The sequence below is a fragment of the Channa argus genome, unplaced genomic scaffold, assembly GCF_033026475.1.
Source record: "Channa argus isolate prfri unplaced genomic scaffold, Channa argus male v1.0 Contig013, whole genome shotgun sequence".
Taxonomy (NCBI): domain Eukaryota; kingdom Metazoa; phylum Chordata; class Actinopteri; order Anabantiformes; family Channidae; genus Channa; species Channa argus.
In genome coordinates this window covers 1-17,179 of record NW_027125232.1, presented here as the reverse complement: position 1 = coordinate 17,179, position 17,179 = coordinate 1, and the positions used below count along the sequence as shown (strand labels likewise).

Genomic DNA, 17,179 nt, shown 5'->3' with positions numbered 1-17,179 from the left:
CCGAGGTGGAGGAGTAGCAGCAATATTTCACTCTAGCTTATCAATAATTCCTAGACCTAAACATAGTTATACCTCATTTGAGAGTCTTACTCTTAGCCTTTCACACCCAAACTGGAAAACTCAAAAACCACTATTATTTGTTATCGTGTACCGTCCTCCAGTCCCTTATTCAGAGTTTTTGATTGAATTTTCTGATTTTCTATCTGATTTAGTGCTTAGTACAGATAAAGTCATTATAGTGGGTGACTTTAACATTCATGTAGATGCTGACAGTAACTGTCTGAGCACTGCGTTTAATTCATTATTAGATTCAATTGGTTTTTCCCAAAATGTAAATAAACCCACTCATTGTTTTAGTCACACGTTAGACCTTGTCCTTACATATGGCATTGAAACTGATAATTTAATAGTATTTCCTCATAATTCTCTTCTGTCTGACCATTTTCTAATAACATTTGAATTTACAATAACGGACTATACAGCAGTTAGGAAAAAATTCCACTACAGCAGATGTTTATCTGAAAATGCTGTGAATACATTTAAAGAAATTATTTCTTCATCTTTTTCACCACCATGTGTCAATACTATGGTGAGTAGCCATCTTACTCCTGTGCAAATTGATTATTTAGTTGACGATTCTGCCGCCTCACTGCGTAGGATACTAGATACAGTTGCCCCTTTGAAATAGAAGGCAGTGAATCAGAGGAGCCGACCTCCATGGTACAATTCACAAATGCACAGCTTAAAGCAGGCAACACGAAAGTTAGAGAGGAAGTGGCGTTCCACTAATTTAGAAGAATCCCGGTTAGCCTGGAAAAACAGTTTAAAAACATACAAAAAAGCTCTCCGTGATGCCAGAACAGCATATTATTCCGCATTAATAGAGGAAAACAAGAACAACCCCCGGTTTCTGTTCAGCACTGTAGCCAGGCTGACTAAGAGCCATAGTTCTGTTGAGCCTAGTATTCCCTTAACTTTGAGCAGCAATGACTTTATGACTTTCTTTACTAGTAAAATTGTAGCCATTAGGGAAAAGATTCACCAGATCCTCCCTACAAATATTACGGCTAGATCTTCATGTACAACAGCTATAGAATCCTCAATAAGGCCCCAATCCATCTTAGACTGCTTTTCACCCATAGATCTCACTGAGCTAAGTTCAACTACCGCCTCCTCAAAACTAACAACATGTCTTTTAGACCCTGTTCCAACCAAATTGCTTAAAGATGTTCTACCTTTAATAGACACTTTCATATTAGATTTGATTAACCTATCTTTAGAAACTGGCTATGTACCAAAGGCCTATAAAGTTGCTGTAATCAAACCATTACTTAAAAAACCTTGTCTTGATCCAGGGGATTTAGCCAACTATAGACCAATATCAAATCTCCCGTTTATTTCTAAAATCCTTGAAAAAGTAGTTGCAAAACAATTATGTGATCACCTTTACAGGAATAATTTGTATGAAGACTTTCAGTCAGGATTTAGAGCTCATCACAGTACAGAAACAGCACTGGTAAAAGTCTCCAATGATCTTCTCCTGGCTTCAGATAATGGACTTGTGTCTGTACTCGTCTTACTAGACCTTAGTGCCGCATTTGACACCATTGACCACAACATTTTATTACAGAGACTAGAACATGGATTTGGGATTAAAGGAACCACATTACATTGGTTTAAATCTTATCTGTCAGACAGATTCCAACTTGTTCATGTTAATGATGACTCTTCTTTATGCACCAAAGTCAGCTATGGAGTTCCACAGGGCTCTGTGTTAGGACCAATACTTTTTAATCTCTACATGTCACCTTTAGGCAAAATCATTAGGAAACATTCCATAAACTTCCACTGATATGCAGATGATACCCAGCTCTATTTATCTGTGAAACCAGAAGATACTAACCAATTAGTCAAATTTGAAGCATGTCTAAAAGACATAAAGAACTGGATGTCCTACAATTTCCTACTTCTAAATTCAGACAAAACTGAAATCATCCTCTTTGGGCCTAAAAACATGAGAAATATGCTGTCTAACAATATAGTTACTCTAGATGACATAACTTTGGCCTCTAGTACTACGGTGAGGAACCTTGGAGTTATCTTTGACCAAGATTTGGCGTTTACGTCACATAAAAGACAAATGTCTAGAACAGCCTTCTTCCACCTACGGAACATTGCTAAAATTAGAAGCATCCTGTCTCAAAGTGATGCCGAAAAACTGGTCCATGCATTTGTTACTTCTAGGTTGGACTACTGTAATTCCCTACTTCTGGGGTGTCCTAATAACTCTCTAAAAAGCCTTCAATTAATCCAAAATGCTGCAGCAAGAGTGCTGACTGGATTAGGAAAGAGAGATCATATTTCACCTTCACTAGCTTCTCTTCATTGGCTTCCCATAAAATCTAGAATAGAGTTCAAAACCCTCCTCCTTACATACAAAGCTCTTAATGGTCAAGCTCCATCATATTTAAAAGATCTCATAGTCCTGTATCGCCCAATTAGACCACTTCGATCCCAAAATACTGGCCTACTTGTGGTTCCCAGAGTTTGCAAAAGTAGAATGGGAGGCAGAGCCTTTAGCTATCAAGCTCCTCTCCTGTGGAACCAGCTTCCAATCCAAATTCGGGGAGCAGACACCCTCTCTACTTTTAAGACTAGGCTTAAAACTTTCCTTTTTGATAAAGCTTATAGTTAAAAATCCTCACTCAACGCCAGTGCCTTATCCATTAGGCCACTGGGGCATCTCAAACACCTTTACTCATCAGTTCTTCCACCAAACAGTTGCTTCCTAGACAGAGCATAATGTGAGACATGCCATGTTGGCTTTGGGTAACACAATAATGGCCCCAAATGCAGTAGATATAGTGAGTAGAAGGGAAATTTTTAAAAGTGCAAAGAAAAAGATGTGAAACACGTAGAAACTAGATTGCCATGCTGATATGAAACTGGCATTGTACCCCAGATTGGACTCGAACCCTTTGGGTAGCACAATAATGACAATAAAAGCAGTTAGTATAGTAAGATGGAGGAAAGCATTTGAAAGAGCAGAGAAAAGAATGTGAAATATACAATAATTGCATTCCCAAGCGGATATGCATCTGGAATTGTACAGTAGGTGAATATGTACTTTCTGTATCTGGTTCACTTTACTAAGAGGTTGTAAAGGCCCTAAGTCAGCTTACAAAACACAGTTAGCAGAGGATGGTTTCGATCCATCGACCTCTGGGTTTTGGGCCCAGCACGCTTCCGCTGCGCCACTCTGCTTTCAACCACACCAGATTGGAGTCGAACCCTTTGGGTAACACAATAATGACAATAAAAGCAGTTAGTATAGTAAGATGGAGGAAAGCATTTGAAAGAGCAGAGAAAAGAATGTGAAATATACAAAAATTGCATTCCCAAGCTGATATGCATCTGGAATTGTACAGTAGGCGAATATGTATTTTCTGTATCTGGTTCACTTTACTAAAAGGTTGTAAAGGCCCTAAGTCAGCTTACAAAACACAGTTAGCAGAGGATGGTTTCGATCCATCGACCTCTGGGTTATGGGCCCAGCACGCTTCCGCTGCGCCACTCTGCTTTCAACCACGCCAGATTGGACTCGAACCCTTTGGGTAACACAATAATGACAATAAAAGCAGTTAGTATAGTAAGATGGAGGAAAGCATTTGAAAGAGCAGAGAAAAGAATGTGAAATATACAAAAATTGCATTCCCAAGCTGATATGCATCTGGAATTGTACAGTAGATGAATATGTACTGTCCTTATCTGGTTCATTTTACTAAGACATTGTAAAGGCTCTAAATCACTTTACAAAACACAGTTAGCAGAGGATGGATTCAATCCATCGACCTCTGGGTTATGGGCCCAGCACACTTCTGCTGCGCCAATCTGCTTTCAACCAAACCAGATTGGACTCGAACCCTTTGGGTAACACAATAATGACAATAAAAGCAGTTAGTATAGTAAGATTGAGGAAAGCATTTGAAAGAGCAGAGAAAAGAATGTGAAATATACAAAAATTGCATTCCCAAGCTGATATGCATCTGGAATTGTACAGTAGGTGAATATGTACATTCTGTATCTGGTTCACTTTACTAAAAAGTTGCAAAGGCCCTAAGTCAGCTTACAAAGCACAGTTAGCAGAGGATGGTTTCGATCCATCGACCTCTGGGTTATGGGCCCAGCACGCTTCCGCTGCGCCACTCTGCTGTCAACCACCCCAGATGGGACTTGAACCCACAATCCCTGGCTTAGGAGGCCAGTGCCTTATCCATTAGGCCACTGGCGCCTCTCAAACACCTTTACTCATCAGTTCTTCCACCAAACAGTTGCTTCCTAGACAGAGCATAATGTGAGACATGCCATGTTGGCTTTGGGTAACACAATAATGGCCCCAAATGCAGTAGATATAGTGAGTAGAAGGGAAATTTTTAAAAGTGCAAAGAAAAAGATGTGAAACACGTAGAAACTAGATTGCCATGCTGATATGAAACTGGCATTGTACCCCAGATTGGACTCGAACCCTTTGGGTAACACAATAATGACAATAAAAGCAGTTAGTATAGTAAGATGGAGGAAAGCATTTGAAAGAGCAGAGAAAAGAATGTGAAATATACAATAATTGCATTCCCAAGCTGATATGCATCTGGAATTGTATAGTAGGTGAATATGTACTTTCTGTATCTGGTTCACTTTACTAAGAGGTTGTAAAGGCCCTAAGTCAGCTTACAAAACACAGTTAGCAGAGGATGGTTTCGATCCATCGACCTCTGGGTTATGGGCCCAGCACGCTTCCGCTGCGCCACTCTGCTGTCAACCACCCCAGATGGGACTTGAACCGACAATCCCTGGCTTAGGAGGCCAGTGCCTTATCCGTTAGGCCACTGGGGCCTCTCAAACACCTTTACTCATCAGTTCTTCCACCAAACAGTTGCTTCCTAGACAGAGCATAATGTGAGACATGCCATGTTGGCTTTGGGTAACACAATAATGGCCCCAAATGCAGTAGATATAGTGAGTAGAAGGGAAATTTTTAAAAGTGCAAAGAAAAAGATGTGAAACACGTAGAAACTAGATTGCCATGCTGATATGAAACTGGCATTGTACCCCAGATTGGACTCGAACCCTTTGGGTAGCACAATAATGACAATAAAAGCAGTTAGTATAGTAAGATGGAGGAAAGCATTTGAAAGAGCAGAGAAAAGAATGTGAAATATACAATAATTGCATTCCCAAGCTGATATGCATCTGGAATTGTATAGTAGGTGAATATGTACTTTCTGTATCTGGTTCACTTTACTAAGAGGTTGTAAAGGCCCTAAGTCAGCTTACAAAACACAGTTAGCAGAGGATGGTTCCGATCCATCGACCTCTGGGTTATGGGCCCAGCACGCTTCCGCTGCGCCACTCTGCTGTCAACCACCCCAGATGGGACTTGAACCCACAATCCCTGGCTTAGGAGGCCAGTGCCTTATCCATTAGGCCACTGGGGCATCTCAATCACCTTTACTCATCAGTTCTTCCACCAAACAGTTGCTTCCTATACAGAGCATAATGTGAGACATGCCATGTTGGCTTTGGGTAACACAATAATGGCCCCATATGCAGTAGATATAGTGAGTTCAATTCAATTCAACTTTATTTATATAGTGCCAATTCACAACAAAGTCATCTCAGGGCACTTTACAGAATAAAGTAAAGATTATAAAGATATATAAAGAGAACCCAACAATTCCCCCTGGAGCAAGCCATAGGCAACAGTGGAGAGGAAAAACTCCCTTTAACGGAAGAAACCTCCAGCAGAACCAGGCTCAGGGTGGACGGCCATTTGCCTCGACCGGTTGGGGTGAGTGGAAAGGGGAGAGGGAAAAGAACAGAGCAACAAAAAGCAACAACAAAACATTGGGCAGATTGGTAGGACCAGTAGCTTCACGCTGGAAGACACACAGCTTCAAAGCCGGGGGACACCTGCAGAAAGGGACAGAGAGAAGGGGACAGAGGATGACAAAGACAACTACGGGAGAGAACACACAGAGTTAATGACATGCAGTGGTGACAATTGCGGGATGAGAGGAGAGGAGAGATGGTCAAGAGGAGGAAAGGAGCTCAGTGCATTGGGGGGTGGGTCCCCCAGCAGTCTAAGCCTATGGCAGCATAACTATAAATAACTATATGCTTTATTAAAAAGGAAGGTTTTAAGCCTAGACTTAAAAGTAGAGAGGCTGTCTGCTTCCCGAATCTGAACTGGGAGCTGGTTTCACAAGAGAGGAGCTTGATAGCTAAAGGCTCTACCTCCCATTCTACTTTTGGAAATTCTGGGAACCACAAGTAGGCCTGCATTCTGAGAGCAAAGTGGTCTACTGGGATGATATGGTGCTATGAGGTCTTCTAAATATGATGGAGCCTGACCATTCAGAGCTTTATATGTAAGAAGCAGGGTTTCAAATTCTATTCTACATTTAATTGGAAGCCAATGGAGAGAAGCTAGTGAAGGTGAAATATGATCTCTCTTGCTAGTTCCAGTCAGCACTCTTGCTGCAGCATTTTGGATTAATTGCAGGCTCTTTAGGGAGTTACTGGGGCATCCTGAAAGTAGGGAATTACAGTAGTCAAACCTAGAGGTAACAAATGCATGGACCAGTTTTTCGGCATCACTTTGAGACAGGATGCTCCTAATTTTGGCAATGTTCCGTAGGTGGAAGAAGGCTGTTCTAGAGATTTGTTTTATATGTGAGTTAAAGGACAGATCCTGATCAAACATAACTCCAAGGTTCCTTGCAGTAGTACTGGAGGCCAGGCTTATGCCATCTAGTGTAACAATATGGTTGGACATCATATCTCTGAGATTTTTGGGCCCAAATACTATGAATTCAGTTTTGTCTGAGTTTAAAAGTAAAAAATTGTGGGACATCCAGGCCTTTATGTCTTGTAGGCATGCTTGAAGCTTTATTAACTGATTATTTTCATCTGGTTCCATATATAAATATAGCTGGGTATCATCAGCATAACAGTGGAAGGGATATTTTTAAAAGTGCAAAGAAAAAGATGTGAAACACGTAGAAACTAGATTGCCATGCTGATATGAAACTGGCATTGTACCCCAGATTGGACTCGAACCCTTTGGGTAACAAAATAATGACAATAAAAGCAGTTAGTATAGTAAGATGGAGGAAAGCATTTGAAAGAGCAGAGAAAAGAATGTGAAATTTACAAAAATTGCATTCCCAAGCTGATATGCATCTGGAATATTACAGTAGGTGAATATGTACTTTCTGTATCTGGATCACTTTACTTAAAGGTTGTAAAGGCCCTAAGTCAGCTTACAAAACACAGTTAGCAAAGGATGGTTTCAATCTATTGACCTCTGGGTTATGGGCCCAGCACGCTTCCGCTGCGCCACTCTGCTTTCAACCACGCCAGATTGGACTCGAACCCTTTGGGTAACACAATAATGACAATAAAAGCAGTTAGTATAGTAAGATGGAGGAAAGCATTTGAAAGAGCAGAGAAAAGAATGTGAAATATACAAAAATTGCATTCCCAAGCTGATATGCATCTGGAATATTACAGTAGGTGAATATGTACTTTCTGTATCTGGATCACTTTACTTAAAGGTTGTAAAGGCCCTAAGTCAGCTTACAAAACACAGTTAGCAAAGGATGGTTTCAATCTATTGACCTCTGGGTTATGGGCCCAGCACGCTTTTGCTGCGCCACTCTGCTGTCAACCACCCCAGATGGGACTCGAACCCACAATCCCTGGCTTAGGAGGCCAGTGCATTATCCATTAGGCCACTGGGGCATATTTCACATGGGGCAAAAAATTGTGGGACATCCAGGCCTTTATGTCTTGTAGGCATGCTTGAAGCTTTATTAACTGATTATTTTCATCTGGTTCCATATATAAATATAGCTGGGTATCATCAGCATAACAGTGGAAGGGATATTTTTAAAAGTGCAAAGAAAAAGATGTGAAACACGTAGAAACTAGATTGCCATGCTGATATGAAACTGGCATTGTACCCCAGATTGGACTCGAACCCTTTGGGTAACACAATAATGACAATAAAAGCAGTTAGTATAGTAAGATGGAGGAAAGCATTTGAAATACGTAGAAACTAGATTGCCATGCTGAGATGAAACTGGCATTGTACACCAGATTGGACTCGAACCCTTTGGGTAACACAATAATGGCCCCAAATGCAGTAGATATAGTGAGTAGAAGGGAAATTTTTAAAAGTGCAAAGAAAAAGATGTGAAACACATAGAAACTAGTTTCCAATGCTGATATGAAACTGGCATTGTACCCCAGATTGGACTCGAACCCTTTGGGTAACACAATAATGACAATAAAAGCAGTTAGTATAGTAAGATGGAGGGAACCATTTAAAAGAGCAGAGAAAGGAATTTGAAATATACAAAAATTGCATTCCCAAGCTTATATGCATCTGGAATTGTACAGGAGGTGAATATTTACTTTCTGTATCTGGTTCAGTTTACTAAAAGGTTGTAAAGGCCCTAAGTCAGCTTACAAAACACAGTTAGCAGAGGATGGTTTCGATCCATCGACCTCTGGGTTATGGGTCCAGCACGCTTCCGCTGTACCACTCTGCTGTCAACCACCCCAGATAGGACTTGAACCCACAATCCCTGGCTTAGGAGGCCAGTGCCTTATCCAATAGGCCACTGGGGCATCTCAAACACCTTTACTCATCAGTTCTTCCACCAAACAGTTGCTTCCTATACAGAGCATAATGTGAGCCATGCCATGTTGGCTTTGGGTAACACAATAATGGCCCCAAATGCAGTAGATATAGTGAGTAGAAGGGAAATTTTTAAAAGTGCAAAGAAAAAGATGTGAAACACGTAGAAACTAGAATGCCATGCTGATATGAAACTGGCATTGTACCCCAGATTGGACTCGAACCCTTTGGGTAACACAATAATGACAATAAAAGCAGTTAGTATAGTAAGATGGAGGAAAGCATTTGAAAGAGCAGAGAAAAGAATGTGAAATATACAAAAATTGCATTCCCAAGCTGATATGCATCTGGAATATTACAGTAGGTGAATATGTACTTTCTGTATCTGGTTCACTTTACTAAAAGGTTGTAAAGGCCCTAAGTCAGCTTACAAAACACAGTTAGCAGAGGATAGTTTCGAACCATCGACCTTTGGGTTATGGGCCCAGCACGCTTCCGCTGAGCCACTCTGCTGTCAACCACCCCAGATGGGACTCGAACCCTTTGGGTAACACAATAATGACAATAAAAGCAGTTAGTATAGTAAGATGGAGGAAAGCATTTGAAAGAGCAGAGAAAAGAATGTGAAATATACAAAAATTGCATTCCCAAGCTCATATGCATCTGGAATTGTACAGTAGGTGAATATGTACTTTCTGTATCTGGTTCACTTTACTAAAAGGTTGTAAAGGCCCTAAGTCAGCTTACAAAACACAGTTAGCAGAGGATGGTTTCGATCCATCGACCTCTGGGTTATGGGCCCAGCACGCTTCCGCTGCGCCACTCTGCTTTGAACCACACCAGATTGGACTCGAACCCTTTGGGTAATACAACTGCTCATACTGAACCAAAACCCAAAACTTTTAAATGTGGATTATTAAACATCAGATCTCTCTCTTCTAAATCTTTGTTAGTAAATGACTTGATAAATGATCATCAAATTGGTTTATTTTGTCTCACTGAAACGTGGTTGCAGCAGGAAGAATATGTCAGTTTAAATGAGTCAACCCCCCAAAGTCATATTAATTATCATGTTCCTAGATGCACAGGCCGAGGTGGAGGAGTAGCAGCAATATTTCACTCTAGCTTATCAATAATTCCTAGACCTAAACATAGTTATACCTCATTTGAGAGTCTTACTCTTAGCCTTTCACACCCAAACTGGAAAACTCAAAAACCACTATTATTTGTTATCGTGTACCGTCCTCCAGTCCCTTATTCAGAGTTTTTGATTGAATTTTCTGATTTTCTATCTGATTTAGTGCTTAGTACAGATAAAGTCATTATAGTGGGTGACTTTAACATTCATGTAGATGCTGACAGTAACTGTCTGAGCACTGCGTTTAATTCATTATTAGATTCAATTGGTTTTTCCCAAAATGTAAATAAACCCACTCATTGTTTTAGTCACACGTTAGACCTTGTCCTTACATATGGCATTGAAACTGATAATTTAATAGTATTTCCTCATAATTCTCTTCTGTCTGACCATTTTCTAATAACATTTGAATTTACAATAACGGACTATACAGCAGTTAGGAAAAAATTCCACTACAGCAGATGTTTATCTGAAAATGCTGTGAATACATTTAAAGAAATTATTTCTTCATCTTTTTCACCACCATGTGTCAATACTATGGTGAGTAGCCATCTTACTCCTGTGCAAATTGATTATTTAGTTGACGATTCTGCCGCCTCACTGCGTAGGATACTAGATACAGTTGCCCCTTTGAAATAGAAGGCAGTGAATCAGAGGAGCCGACCTCCATGGTACAATTCACAAATGCACAGCTTAAAGCAGGCAACACGAAAGCTAGAGAGGAAGTGGCGTTCCACTAATTTAGAAGAATCCCGGTTAGCCTGGAAAAACAGTTTAAAAACATACAAAAAAGCTCTCCGTGATGCCAGAACAGCATATTATTCCGCATTAATAGAGGAAAACAAGAACAACCCCCGGTTTCTGTTCAGCACTGTAGCCAGGCTGACTAAGAGCCATAGTTCTGTTGAGCCTAGTATTCCCTTAACTTTGAGCAGCAATGACTTTATGACTTTCTTTACTAGTAAAATTGTAGCCATTAGGGAAAAGATTCACCAGATCCTCCCTACAAATATTACGGCTAGATCTTCATGTACAACAGCTATAGAATCCTCAATAAGGCCCCAATCCATCTTAGACTGCTTTTCACCCATAGATCTCACTGAGCTAAGTTCAACTACCGCCTCCTCAAAACTAACAACATGTCTTTTAGACCCTGTTCCAACCAAATTGCTTAAAGATGTTCTACCTTTAATAGACACTTTCATATTAGATTTGATTAACCTATCTTTAGAAACTGGCTATGTACCAAAGGCCTATAAAGTTGCTGTAATCAAACCATTACTTAAAAAACCTTGTCTTGATCCAGGGGATTTAGCCAACTATAGACCAATATCAAATCTCCCGTTTATTTCTAAAATCCTTGAAAAAGTAGTTGCAAAACAATTATGTGATCACCTTTACAGGAATAATTTGTATGAAGACTTTCAGTCAGGATTTAGAGCTCATCACAGTACAGAAACAGCACTGGTAAAAGTCTCCAATGATCTTCTCCTGGCTTCAGATAATGGACTTGTGTCTGTACTCGTCTTACTAGACCTTAGTGCCGCATTTGACACCATTGACCACAACATTTTATTACAGAGACTAGAACATGGATTTGGGATTAAAGGAACCACATTACATTGGTTTAAATCTTATCTGTCAGACAGATTCCAACTTGTTCATGTTAATGATGACTCTTCTTTATGCACCAAAGTCAGCTATGGAGTTCCACAGGGCTCTGTGTTAGGACCAATACTTTTTAATCTCTACATGTCACCTTTAGGCAAAATCATTAGGAAACATTCCATAAACTTCCACTGATATGCAGATGATACCCAGCTCTATTTATCTGTGAAACCAGAAGATACTAACCAATTAGTCAAATTTGAAGCATGTCTAAAAGACATAAAGAACTGGATGTCCTACAATTTCCTACTTCTAAATTCAGACAAAACTGAAATCATCCTCTTTGGGCCTAAAAACATGAGAAATATGCTGTCTAACAATATAGTTACTCTAGATGACATAACTTTGGCCTCTAGTACTACGGTGAGGAACCTAGGAGTTATCTTTGACCAAGATTTGGCGTTTACGTCACATAAAAGACAAATGTCTAGAACAGACTTCTTCCACCTACGGAACATTGCTAAAATTAGAAGCATCCTGTCTCAAAGTGATGCCGAAAAACTTGTCCATGCATTTGTTACTTCTAGGTTGGACTACTGTAATTCCCTACTTCTGGGGTGTCCTAATAACTCTCTAAAAAGCCTTCAATTAATCCAAAATGCTGCAGCAAGAGTGCTGACTGGATTAGGAAAGAGAGATCATATTTCACCTTCACTAGCTTCTCTTCATTGGCTTCCCATAAAATCTAGAATAGAGTTCAAAACCCTCCTCCTTACATACAAAGCTCTTAATGGTCAAGCTCCATCATATTTAATAGATCTCATAGTCCTGTATCGCCCAATTAGACCACTTCGATCCCAAAATACTGGCCTACTTGTGGTTCCCAGAGTTTGCAAAAGTAGAATGGGAGGCAGAGCCTTTAGCTATCAAGCTCCTCTCCTGTGGAACCAGCTTCCAATCCAAATTCGGGGAGCAGACACCCTCTCTACTTTTAAGACTAGGCTTAAAACTTTCCTTTTTGATGAAGCTTATAGTTAAAAATCCTCACTCAACGCCAGTGCCTTATCCATTAGGCCACTGGGGCATCTCAAACACCTTTACTCATCAGTTCTTCCACCAAAAAGTTGCTTCCTAGACAGAGCATAATGTGAGACATGCCATGTTGGCTTTGGGTAACACAATAATGGCCCCAAATGCAGTAGATATAGTGAGTAGAAGGGAAATTTTTAAAAGTGCAAAGAAAAAGATGTGAAACACGTAGAAACTAGATTGCCATGCTGATATGAAACTGGCATTGTACCCCAGATTGGACTCGAACCCTTTGGGAAGCACAATAATGACAATAAAAGCAGTTAGTATAGTAAGATGGAGGAAAGCATTTGAAAGAGCAGAGAAAAGAATGTGAAATATACAATAATTGCATTCCCAAGCGGATATGCATCTGGAATTGTACAGTAGGTGAATATGTACTTTCTGTATCTGGTTCACTTTACTAAGAGGTTGTAAAGGCCCTAAGTCAGCTTACAAAACACAGTTAGCAGAGGATGGATTCGATCCATCGACCTCTGGGTTATGGGCCCAGCACACTTCTGCTGCGCCACTCTGCTTTCAACCAAACCAGATTGGACTCGAACCCTTTGGGTAACACAATAATGACAATAAAAGCAGTTAGTATAGTAAGATTGAGGAAAGCATTTGAAAGAGCAGAGAAAAGAATGTGAAATATACAAAAATTGCATTCCCAAGCTGATATGCATCTGGAATTGTACAGTAGGTGAATATGTACATTCTGTATCTGGTTCACTTTACTAAAAAGTTGCAAAGGCCCTAAGTCAGCTTACAAAACACAGTTAGCAGAGGATGGTTTCGATCCATCGACCTCTGGGTTATGGGCCCAGCACGCTTCCGCTGCGCCACTCTGCTGTCAACCACCCCAGATGGGACTTGAACCCACAATCCCTGGCTTAGGAGGCCAGTGCCTTATCCATTAGGCCACTGGGGCCTCTCAAACACCTTTACTCATCAGTTCTTCCACCAAACAGTTGCTTCCTAGACAGAGCATAATGTGAGACATGCCATGTTGGCTTTGGGTAACACAATAATGGCCCCAAATGCAGTAGATATAGTGAGTAGAAGGGAAATTTTTAAAAGTGCAAAGAAAAAGATGTGAAACACGTAGAAACTAGATTGCCATGCTGATATGAAACTGGCATTGTACCCCAGATTGGACTCGAACCCTTTGGGTAGCACAATAATGACAATAAAAGCAGTTAGTATAGTAAGATGGAGGAAAGCATTTGAAAGAGCAGAGAAAAGAATGTGAAATATACAATAATTGCATTCCCAAGCTGATATGCATCTGGAATTGTATAGTAGGTGAATATGTACTTTCTGTATCTGGTTCACTTTACTAAGAGGTTGTAAAGGCCCTAAGTCAGCTTACAAAACACAGTTAGCAGAGGATGGCTTCGATCCATCGACCTCTGGGTTATGGGCCCAGCACGCTTCCGCTGCGCCACTCTGCTGTCAACCACCCCAGATGGGACTTGAACCCACAATCCCTGGCTTAGGAGGCCAGTGCCTTATCCATTAGGCCACTGGGGCATCTCAATCACCTTTACTCATCAGTTCTTCCACCAAACAGTTGCTTCCTATACAGAGCATAATGTGAGACATGCCATGTTGGCTTTGGGTAACACAATAATGGCCCCATATGCAGTAGATATAGTGAGTTCAATTCAATTCAACTTTATTTATATAGTGCCAATTCACAACAAAGTCATCTCAGGGCACTTTACAGAATAAAGTCAAGATTATAAAGATATATAAAGAGAACCCAACAATTCCCCCTGGAGCAAGCCATAGGCAACAGTGGAGAGGAAAAACTCCCTTTAACGGAAGAAACCTCCAGCAGAACCAGGCTCAGGGTGGACGGCCATCAGCCTCGACCGGTTGGGGTGAGTGGAAAGGGGAGAGGGAAAAGAACAGAGCAACAAAAAGCAACAACAAAACATTGGGCAGATTGGTAGGACCAGTAGCTTCACGCTGGAAGACACACAGCTTCAAAGCCGGGGGACACCTGCAGAAAGGGACAGAGAGAAGGGGACAGAGGATGACAAAGACAACTACGGGAGAGAACACACAGAGTTAATGACATACAGTGGTGACAATTGCGGGATGAGAGGAGAGGAGAGATGGTCAAGAGGAGGAAAGGAGCTCAGTGCATTGGGGGGTGGGTCCCCCAGCAGTCTAAGCCTATGGCAGCATAACTATAAATAACTATATGCTTTATTAAAAAGGAAGGTTTTAAGTCTAGACTTAAAAGTAGAGAGGCTGTCTGCTTCCCGAATCTGAACTGGGAGCTGGTTTCACAAGAGAGGAGCTTGATAGCTAAAGGCTCTACCTCCCATTCTACTTTTGGAAATTCTGGGAACCACAAGTAGGCCTGCATTCTGAGAGCAAAGTGGTCTACTGGGATGATATGGTGCTATGAGGTCTTCTAAATATGATGGAGCCTGACCATTCAGAGCTTTATATGTAAGAAGCAGGGTTTCAAATTCTATTCTACATTTAATTGGAAGCCAATGGAGAGAAGCTAGTGAAGGTGAAATATGATCTCTCTTGCTAGTTCCAGTCAGCACTCTTGCTGCAGCATTTTGGATTAATTGCAGGCTCTTTAGGGAGTTACTGGGGCATCCTGAAAGTAGGGAATTACAGTAGTCAAACCTAGAGGTAACAAATGCATGGACCAGTTTTTCGGCATCACTTTGAGACAGGATGCTCCTAATTTTGGCAATGTTCCGTAGGTGGAAGAAGGCTGTTCTAGAGATTTGTTTTATATGTGAGTTAAAGGACAGATCCTGATCAAACATAACTCCAAGGTTCCTTGCAGTAGTACTGGAGGCCAGGCTTATGCCATCTAGTGTAACAATATGGTTGGACATCATATCTCTGAGATTTTTGGGCCCAAATACTATGAATTCAGTTTTGTCTGAGTTTAAAAGTAAAAAATTGTGGGACATCCAGGCCTTTATGTCTTGTAGGCATGCTTGAAGCTTTATTAACTGATTATTTTCATCTGGTTCCATATATAAATATAGCTGGGTATCATCAGCATAACAGTGGAAGGGATATTTTTAAAAGTGCAAAGAAAAAGATGTGAAACACGTAGAAACTAGATTGCCATGCTGATATGAAACTGGCATTGTACCCCAGATTGGACTCGAACCCTTTGGGTAACACAATAATGACAATAAAAGCAGTTAGTATAGTAAGATGGAGGAAAGCGTTTGAAAGAGCAGAGAAAAGACTGTGAAATATACAAAAATTGCATTCCCAAGCTGATATGCATCTGGAATATTACAGTAGGTGAATATGTACTTTCTGTATCTGGATCACTTTACTTAAAGGTTGTAAAGGCCCTAAGTCAGCTTACAAAACACAGTTAGCAAAGGATGGTTTCAATCTATTGACCTCTGGGTTATGGGCCCAGCACGCTTCCGCTGCGCCACTCTGCTTTCAACCACGCCAGATTGGACTCGAACCCTTTGGGTAACACAATAATGACAATAAAAGCAGTTAGTATAGTAAGATGGAGGAAAGCATTTGAAAGAGCAGAGAAAAGAATGTGAAATATACAAAAATTGCATTCCCAAGCTGATATGCATCTGGAATATTACAGTAGGTGAATATGTACTTTCTGTATCTGGATCACTTTACTTAAAGGTTGTAAAGGCCCTAAGTCAGCTTACAAAACACAGTTAGCAAAGGATGGTTTCAATCTATTGACCTCTGGGTTATGGGCCCAGCACGCTTTTGCTGCGCCACTCTGCTGTCAACCACCCCAGATGGGACTCGAACCCACAAGCCAGTGCATTATCCATTAGGCCACTGGGGCATCACAAACACCTTTACTCCTCAGTTCTTCCAACTAACAGTTGCTTCCTATACAGAGCATAATGTGAGACATGCCATGTTGGCTTTGGGTAACACAGTAATGGCCCCAAATGCAGTAGATATAGTGAGTAGAAGGGAAAAGATGTGAAATACGTAGAAACTAGATTGCCATGCTGAGATGAAACTGGCATTGTACACCAGATTGGACTCGAACCCTTTGGGTAACACAATAATGGCCCCAAATGCAGTAGATATAGTGAGTAGAAGGGAAATTTTTAAAAGTGCAAAGAAAAAGATGTGAAACACATAGAAACTAGTTTCCAATGCTGATATGAAACTGGCATTGTACCCCAGATTGGACTCGAACCCTTTGGGTAACACAATAATGACAATAAAAGCAGTTAGTATAGTAAGATGGAGGAAACCATTTAAAAGAGCAGAGAAAGGAATTTGAAATATACAAAAATTGCATTCCCAAGCTGATATGCATCTGGAATTGTACAGGAGGTGAATATTTACTTTCTGTATCTGGTTCAGTTTACTAAAAGGTTGCAAAGGCCCTAAGTCAGCTTACAAAACACAGTTAGCAGAGGATGGTTTCGAACCATCGACCTCTGGGTTATGGGTCCAGCACGCTTCCGCTGTACCACTCTGCTGTCAACCACCCCAGATAGGACTTGAACCCACAATCCCTGGCTTAGGAGGCCAGTGCCTTATCCAATAGGCCACTGGGGCATCTCAAACACCTTTACTCATCAGTTCTTCCACCAAACAGTTGCTTCCTATACAGAGCATAATGTGAGCCATGCCATGTTGGCTTTGGGTAACACAAT

The 17,179-nt window shown here is 40.8% G+C and overlaps 4 non-coding genes across 4 annotated transcripts; all 4 read right to left on the bottom strand.

Annotated features, from left to right (window-relative positions):
- Positions 1–3,192: 3,192 nt before the first annotated feature.
- trnal-caa (transfer RNA leucine (anticodon CAA)) lies at positions 3,193–3,264 on the bottom strand. Its single transcript has one exon. It is a non-coding gene; the product is annotated as a tRNA-Leu (tRNA).
- Positions 3,265–5,422: 2,158 nt separating this feature from the next.
- On the bottom strand, positions 5,423–5,495 carry trnar-ccu (transfer RNA arginine (anticodon CCU)). The gene has a single exon. It is a non-coding gene; the product is annotated as a tRNA-Arg (tRNA).
- A 7,884-nt stretch (positions 5,496–13,379) lies between these two features.
- Positions 13,380–13,452, bottom strand: trnar-ccu (transfer RNA arginine (anticodon CCU)). The gene has a single exon. It is a non-coding gene; the product is annotated as a tRNA-Arg (tRNA).
- Positions 13,453–13,981: 529 nt separating this feature from the next.
- Positions 13,982–14,054, bottom strand: trnar-ccu (transfer RNA arginine (anticodon CCU)). The gene has a single exon. It is a non-coding gene; the product is annotated as a tRNA-Arg (tRNA).
- Positions 14,055–17,179: the final 3,125 nt, after the last annotated feature.